Source organism: Macrotis lagotis, chromosome X (genome assembly GCF_037893015.1).
Source record: "Macrotis lagotis isolate mMagLag1 chromosome X, bilby.v1.9.chrom.fasta, whole genome shotgun sequence".
Lineage (NCBI taxonomy): Eukaryota > Metazoa > Chordata > Mammalia > Peramelemorphia > Peramelidae > Macrotis > Macrotis lagotis.
The window spans coordinates 314005571-314014631 of record NC_133666.1 but is presented as its reverse complement, the minus strand read 5'-3'; the positions used below and the strand labels follow the sequence as shown (position 1 = coordinate 314014631).

Here is a 9061-nt window from a genome sequence, read left to right as displayed (position 1 = left end):
ACCTTACTGGGTTATTGTGAGATAATGTAAATAAATCTATATAAATAAAGATTTCTATATACATATATTGCTATAGTATCTATATAAATATAATTATAAATCTATATAATATGTATAGATATTTATAGATATTGCTATGAAATAGAATATAATAAATTTTCAGCTTGCTACTTTTCTTTTAAATATGTTATATATTATTTATAATGTATATATAGTACTATATAAATATGAGCTATTATTATTACTTGCTGCCAACTGCTTCTCTGAATAGCCAGTCATGAATCATTGTTATTTGTTGTTGTTTCCTTGTTTTTTAGAATTTCACTGCTTTATCTCACCTACCCCTTCAAAATCCACAGGTTATCACACATCTTTATTATTGTTGTTGTTGTTATTATTATTATTATTATTATTATCATTATAAATTCTATGAATTAGTGTTCATTATATTGTGAACTCCTGGAAGGTAAGAAGTATCTTTTGCTTCCTTTTGTTTTCCTAGAAATTTACACATTGCCTAGGTCATAGCAGATGCTTAATACATGTTTATTTTATTAATTTTTGATAATATACTCTTAGCAACAACTAATATCAAATTTTTCATTTAGATATAGCTCATGGACTCAATATTCAATTCACTTCAACTATACTTTATTTCGCATTTAGCATATCCAAAACACTATTCTAAGTGATAAATAATATTAAAAAGATAGCCCCTGCCCTCAAAGATCTTATATTTTATAGAGAAGATAATATAGCTACATTGAAATATAGAGTACATAAAAATTACAAGAAATATTTTCAAAAATAAGAGAGAATTATTAACTGGAGGTTACAGGTGATGGCCTCCTATAAAAGGTGGCCCTGAGTGTGCTTTGAAAGAAGCAATGGAGGGGCAGTAGGTAGTACAGTGGATAGAGCACCAACTCTGGATTCAGAAGGACCTTTGTTCAAATCTGATCTCAGACACTTAATAACTACCTAGTTGTGTGAACTTGGGTAAGTCTCTTATCCCCATTGTCTTGCAAAAAACCCAAAATAAATAAATGAATGAATGAATGAATGAATAAATAAATAAATAAATAAATAAATGGAGTAATGGATCTTAAAAGTTGGAGGCAAAGAAGGAGTGCATTTGAGATATTGGAGAGTATATTTCCTAATGCAAAGAGGCAGGATAGGATGTCTTTGTGAAGGGAAATAGCTAGCAGAGTATGCATGGATTATGGCTAGAACCTTGAATTCTGTCTCAAAAGTAAGCTATTCTTTAGTCTTTTAAATCGGGTGTGGGAGGAAATATCTTAGGAAATCCCTGGCTTAAGACCATTTTTTTTAGGTTTTTTGCAAGGCAAAGCGGGTTAAGTGGCTTGCCCAAGGCCACACAGCTAGGTAATTATTATGTGTCTGAGACCAGATTTGAACCCAGGTACTCCTGGCTCCAAGGCCGGTGCTTTATCCACTATGCCACCTAACCGCCCCCTACGTTTAAGACCATTCCAAGAAATGAGAAGAACGTTATTTTAGATGGGCCAACTGAAGACCTAATAAAAACTTCCTTGCATCATCCCTAGAAATGGAACAATTCAAATGGAAATATAGTTGGAAGATTGAATAAAACGCAAGACAACATAGCTTCTGTGTATATGTCTGTGCTCATGTTTGCTTTTTCGTTTTTCCAAAACTCTAGTGGTGCTAGGCAGCAGCCAGGATACTAAATTCTTACCTCAGTTAGCAAGCTAAGCAGATAGACCTTGGAAGGCATCCGGGAAATTACTCTCCAATGCTACTGCCTGCATTGTCAGATCAGTTTTGCTACTCATAAACACACTTCATTGTTCACAGTGGTTTCTTTGTATCTATAAAGCAGTTCCATTCATAATCTGGTTTTTGAAATCTCAATTTGATTTCTGTCCCCAGGTGGTTGTGTATTAGTCACCAACACTGCACAAAGAAATAACAAGCAGAAAGTAAAGGATGGGGAGATTCAATAAAGATCTGCAGCAATTATTGCCATGACCCAATTGAAAGATGGGCTCCTAGTCTAGTATTCTTTTCTCTGGATTTTCTAAATCAATCTCTATGGGATGGTGAATCTCAGGCACCATCTGACCTCCCTCTTAGCAACTTTGTCCCTCCTGCATATGTTCTCTTCCCAAGGATCAAAAGAAATCAATTTAAAAGAAAGGTCATAGAAGCACTTTGGATTGCTGCCTGTCAGGACCAGGTCAGAGGGAAAAGAAAGTTTGAAAACATTACAATCAATTCAAGGTCCAGGTGGAGACATTGTCAGTTGTGATTAATGGCAAATTATGCATCTCTGTCATAAACAAAAATACCTACAATTTCTTTTTGGATCCACTTGAGGAGAAATTGGATTTAGATGACTTGGCCACTCTGAATTTAGGAGTCAGCCCAAGAGAAATCATTTTTTTTTTTTTACCCAAACACTAGAAAGTCCACAGATTTGCAGTTGTTGAAATCATTTATTATTTGTGCTTTATAAAAATTTCCACTTTCCCTCTGTTCCTTTTAAATTTATTATTAATGTCCAATGTCCTTAACAATTAGCATTCATTCCTAAGAAAGGATTTTCGCCCATACATTTAGAGCTGAGAAGAAAACTTAGAGATCACTCTATACAATTCTTTTGATTCATAGATGAAGAAGCTGAAACACATTGGGGGAAGTATTTTTACCTTCATATTCAGGGACCCCTTAACATAGATTTCAAGGCCTCTACCGCTTGGTCCCAATCCACTTTTTCAATTTTATTTCCCATTGTTCTTTGTACATCCTATATTTCTTTTCCTTTTTATGTTTTTGCAAGGCAAATGGGGTTAAGTGGCTTGCCCGAGGCCACACAGCTAGGTAATTATTTAGTGTCTGAGGCCAGATTTGAACTCAAGTACTCCTGACTCCAGGGCGGATGTTCTATCCACTTCACCACCTAGCCACCCCTCTATATTTCAATTCATTTGAACTATTAGCTATTTTCAGATCTCATCTTATCCCTTCCTGTCTCCATGCATTCTCTATTTTTAATAATTTTGTTCTTTATTTTTAAAAATTCATTTATTTTCACAAACGTTGCTTCTCTCTCCCTCCTGCTGCCATTCCAATGAAAAAATAAAGGAGAAAAAGAAAACCCACAACTGAATAAGAAGCCCTCTAAGATCCTTCATACTTCTAAAATCTACAGCTTTCTAAATTACTCAAAGAAATACAAGACGTTAGTGGAAAGACTACATTGGAATCCAGATCCCCTGATTCCAGTCCACTTTTTCCACTGTAGCAATATTTCTTCTCTAAAAGTAGAATTTCTTCTCTAAAAGTGGAATTGGCTAGAAGTTGATACAGCAGATAGAGTTCTAAGCTTGAAATTAGAAAAATTCATCTTCCTGAAACCAAACCTGACCACAGATATTTAATAGCTGTGTGACTTTGGGCAAGTCACTTAAGATTGTTTGCCTCAGTTCTTCACCTGCAAAATGAACTGGATAAGGAAATGACAAACCACTCTAATATCTTAGCCAAGAAAACCCCAAATTCTATGACAAAGAGTAGGACACAACTGAAACAACAACCACAACAACAATAATTAACAGAATCATATTCAGGTTTCTCATATGAAAGGTGAAAATTTTCCTCCTGACCTACCAAGAACAGAACAAAGAGAATCAAAATCTCCCCAAAAAGAAACTGAATCTCCCTCCCCCACCCCTTTATGCAAAGAAAACAATAAGGACTTGCTCTTGCATTTTTCTGTCCTTAAAAAGAAATATTATCTCAAACATCAAGGGTGAGTGTGAGGAAGGTAAGTGAGAAAGTGCTATATAAATATAAGTCCATAATTGTTTTTATCATCACCAAATATTATAATCAACAGTTAATACTAGACCAAAACTAAGTCAGACCCATATAACTTTAGCTGAGCTAAAATAAGAGTGAAGGACAAAGATTCAAAAGTTCATCCTTCTCTTCATCTTCTTTTCTTGTCTTGTTCCTTCTCCTTTTCTTTCTCTATCCTTGTCACTTCCTTTTACTCTTTTTTCTTATTAATAAATATATTAATTATATATTAGCATTTGATAATATAATTGTAGATAATAATAATAATAATAATGCTTCCTCATGGAGTTTTTAATTTATTGAAATTCCAGAATGGAATCAAAAGGCACTCCACTGGTGATATCCACTTAAAGACAAGAAAAAATATGTTGACAAAGAAGCATCAAATAAGTGATTTAATCATGAGAATTTGTCTATGGAAAGTTTATTATGGTAATACAGGTAATTACCATGAGAAATTTTAAAAGTGTTTTTTAGGCATTTATGAGTTAGTGATCATTGTAAATTATGTAATAAAACAATGGAGATAGTGTAGCATATTACTGCAGGCTAGAAATATTTAGTATGTACCAAATAACTAGCAAGGTATGAACAGGTGGCTGGAACAATATGTTAAAAAAAAAACTATTTCTTATGGCATATAAACCACAAATACAGACCTCAAGATATTCTGGAAATCTCAGCCAATAAACTGCTGGAACCATGTCATTATCATAGACTGAACCTGTTCTCCACACACTGATACACAAAAATTTAAGACTATCCTTTTAATAGATGTCAGCATTCCAAATACTCATAATCTCCAAACTAAAGTGAAGGAAAAACTTTTAAAAATGTAGCTAGCAGACTGCTGAGAAAGGGATGAGGTCCATATATTGTTTCTTTTGTCCTTTTAGAACTGAACTTTGTCTATAGAGGATAAGCTTCCATCCTAACACTTTCAATCAACTAGAAAAGGCTGTTACTTTATCCGTTTGTACAATACTGCAGAGGACGCTGAATGTATAGGAATCCTGGCATGATAGTGACTTTTCCTAGCACCTTTAAAAAGAAAATGAAATGATTTTAATGATACTAATGATTTTTTAAGGTTTGCAAGGCACTTTAGATTAATTACCATATATATATATATATATATATACACATCTATATGTGTGTATATATATATATATAATATATATATATATTTTATATATATATATATATATATAAAATCTTCTTGTTTCTTCTGAGACAGGGAATGGATGAGCTATAGGGCAAAGGTTACAATGAAAAGAGTCTCTTGACTTTTCATGGTCTCAGTTTCCTCAACTATAAAATAAGGGATTTGAAGTAGATGATGCCTTAAGTTTTCTTCCCTCCCTAAAACCTATGACTCTATGAACAAAGTCCCCAAGGATTTAGCAAAATACAGGTAAGATATGGGCTGTCATTTCCAAGTTTACAGTACTAGAATCTCTATGCAGAATGAAACTGCGTAGAGAGGATCTGTGAAGGCTCTAATACTAAGGAGCTGGATCTCTTTGCTGAAGTTTTATGCAGCAAAATTTTCTGCAAGATTTAAATTTTTTTGGACAGGGAGCAAGGGGAAAGTATCTTATGATGAGTGGATTTAGAGTTAGAAGGAAAATTAAAGGTACTTCTAACATTAATTCTAACTCTCATTTTATAAACAAGGAAAATAAAGACAAAAGTTTATTATGAAAGATTATTATAATTATATATAAAATATATTAATATATGAAAAAATACCAAAAATATTATTATTATAAAAGATTAAATTATTTTGAGTCACATAGCAATTAAGTGTCAAAGTGGCTATTTGAATCCAAGTCTTGCTGACCCCAAATGACCCTATTTTCCCATACTACCTCTCAAGAAAGAGATAATCTTCTAGTCACCCTACATTTCCTTTCCATTCTGCTCTATTATTTTTTTTTACAAGGAGGAAAGCATCTTTATTTAGAGCTGCTGCATTGAATTACCTTTTCAGCTTTACTATAAACACAGAGAGAAGACAGCTCACATGTGTTACTGAAACAGTGACCAAACTAATCTCTTAGGACATAGCATGACTCAGTTACTAATTTTTTAAGGTCTAGGATATCCCTGGAATCTATTCTGCTTTTGCTGCCCCTAAATCTTCTCCACATTCAAATCTCAAAAAATCTACCACAGACACACCCTGAGGCTTTACATACTGTCCCAATGTTATGCTAGGATCCAGCAAATAAGGCTGGGCAAGCATCTTTATTTCCTCTTCTCCACTGGGCTCATCTTCCATTGAGCCTACAGACAAGGGAGCCAACATGCTGCCCGAGTCCGCGGCCAAGGTCTTCTAGGTTTGCTTTCTCTTCAGGTGCCTGGCAGATGACTAAAGCACCATATTTCCCAAGCATCAAGTGACAGAGAGAGGGGCTGTGCACTGCTCCATGGACATAGGAACCAATGTAGTATCCTTTTGGTACAGTCACCCAAGCAGCTCTCTTAAGAATCAAATTTTCTCCCAATTTGCCAATAAATAATGTCAACTGATCCTTGAGAGAGTCTTCTCTATTAGGTCCAACTCTAAGCTGAGAGAGCTCAGCTGTCTCTAGAAAACCCTTGCTATAAGTGGAGAGCTGTTGCTTCAGATTCTGACAGTACAACAAGGTTCCAAGGGCCACTTGCTGGACCAGTTGTTGAAACTTCAAATTTCTGGAAACAAAATCTGTCTCACAGTTCACCTCCACTATTAAAATTAAATTCCCTTCCCGTAACAATCCAATCAGCCCTTCCTCAGTTTTTCTTCCCTGAATTTTTGTAGCTTTGCTCCATCCTTCCTTCTGGGCCTGATTATGTAGCCAAGCTTCTGCCTGGGCCAGGTCGCCGCCGCATGTCTCCAGCGCCTTCTTGCAGTTGGTGAAGGAGTAGCCGGTCTTCCGCCGCAGCTTCTTCAGGCGCTCCTTGCTGGACGAAGCCTCGGGCCGCAGGGCCCTGGCGTGCGAGGGGTGGGAGCCCAAGGGCACCAGGTCATAGTCTTCAGGAATCACACAGTGGTCTAGATCCCAGGCCAAAGCTCGGACCTTCGCCTGTCCACCAACTGGCATATTAGCTCGTACATTTCACTGAATTTGCTCCAAAGCCAGAGGTAGATCAGTGATGGTGACATCTCCTCCTTGCAAAGCTTCCAGAATGCCCACAATTCCAGTCCCAGGGTCTAGCTCAATCACCTTCTTTCCTCGGAAGTCGAGGTTCTTCCTCTCAAAGTAACTGCACAGGCTCAAGGCCGCATCCCTCACAGGCGCAGCCACCCCGAGTGGAGCCCCTGAAGCTCTGTTTGATGCTCAGCACATGACCGCAGAAGTGGAACTGAGTCTCTTCTGTGTAAGAATCAGCGAAGACCCGGTTCTCCAGAGGGAAGACGGACTCCAACTCCAGTTGGGAGTCGGACTCCAACATCCCGGACAGGGAGCGGAGCAGCAGCCCCACAGTGGCACTGGACTCCGCTGGACTCAGGCCAGAGCGAGGGGTGGCTTCCACTTGGCCGGGCAGGAGGGAGACCCTGCTGCCTCCAACTAGGAGGAAGGGGAGGTCAGTCCCCCTGGCACCCCCCCCCCAGCCTACTAGGTTCCTGAACTCTGGGGAGCAGGAACCGAGTGGTGCTCTATTCTTTTTTTATAGTTCTGGCTCTCGTTGTCCCTTCCTTTATTAGTCTGGCTCTTACCTCTTTTTCTTCATTCTACTTTTTATTTGTAGTTGAGATTTTCTGGACAATCAAGGAGAGCTGAACTTCTGATGTTCATAAGGTCAAATATGACTGGGGATGTAAATGAAATCCAGAAAAATCAGTTGGATAGAGATTTCTTACTTGAGTCTCAGTCAGTAGTCAATTAAGTATTTATTAAGGGATTACAACATATTAATAAACACTGAGACTAAAAAGAAAGGAAATCTTAGTACCTGTCTAAAAGAGTTTACAATCTAATATGGAAAATAAATATGAAAATATATAATATATTGTATATACTTAAATAATATGTGCGCAGGTGTCTATGTGCTGTATATATGTGGGTGTGCATTCCTGTGTGTATTTTTATGCGTATATCAGAAAGAATTACCTTTCAGTAGGTAGAGGCTTCCTGCAGAATGTGAGATTAGAACTGAACGAAGAAGCCAGGAAAACTGAAAGATGAAGGTGAGGGGGAAAGTATTCCAAATACAGGCCATATTCTGGGCAAAAGTCTGCAGACAGGAAATGGAGTTGTATACAATGAATAACAAGTAACTAGATGCTGGAATTCAAGAAGGGAGCAAAGTGTGAAAAAACTAAAGAGGAAATAGATTGTAAAGAGCTTTAAATGCCAAAGAGGGGATTATATTTGCTTTTGAAAGTAATGGGGAGGGGCGGCTAGGTGGCTTAGTGGATAAAGCACCTGCCTTGGAGTCAGGAGTACCTGGGTTCAAATCCTGTCTCAGACACTTAATAATTACCTAGCTGTGTGGCCTTGGGCAAGCCACTTAACCCCATTTGCCTTGCAAAAACCTAAAAAAAAAAAAAAAAAACACCAAGAAAGTAATTGGGAGGGGCAGCTAGGTGGCAGTGGATAGAGAGCACTAGCCCTGGAGTCAGTACCTGTGTTCAAATCCAACCTCAGATACTTATAATTAACTAGTTGTGTGGTTTTGGGGAAGCCACTCAACCCCACTTGCTTGCAAAAAAAAGTAAAAAAAAAAGTAATGGGAGCCCCCAAAAATCTATCAAAATATCAGTGACTTGATCAGTCCCAGTCTTTAAGAAAATTATTTGGCAGCTGAGTGGAAGATGAATTGGAGTGGAGAGACACTTGAAGCAGAAGAAAAATCCCCCTTTATGAAACTTTAGGAATTCTCTAGAAGATCTGTTTTGAGGGTTGTGATTTTATAGTACATTTGGAGTCAACAAAGGAATGTGATCATATACTACCCACAACTTACTAACTATATGACCAAGAATAACCTACCTAAAATGTTTGAATTTAAACTTCGTTCTTTATAAAAGGGAAATAGAAATCTCTATATCTCAAAAGATTGTTGTGAGAATACTTTAAAATTATGTATATATGTTTTGTGAGTGATTTTCTTGAAGCACACAATGGACCATGCTACCCCTGTACTCAACAAACATCAACGGTTCCCTATCAATCCCCCAGGATCAAATAGAAAATCCTTTATTTGAAATTCAAATCCTTAT

General features: G+C 37.0%; 1 pseudogene; it reads right to left on the bottom strand.

Annotated features, from left to right (window-relative positions):
- Positions 1-5965: 5965 nt before the first annotated feature.
- Positions 5966-7290, bottom strand: LOC141499066 (elongation factor Ts, mitochondrial pseudogene; annotated as a pseudogene).
- Positions 7291-9061: the final 1771 nt, after the last annotated feature.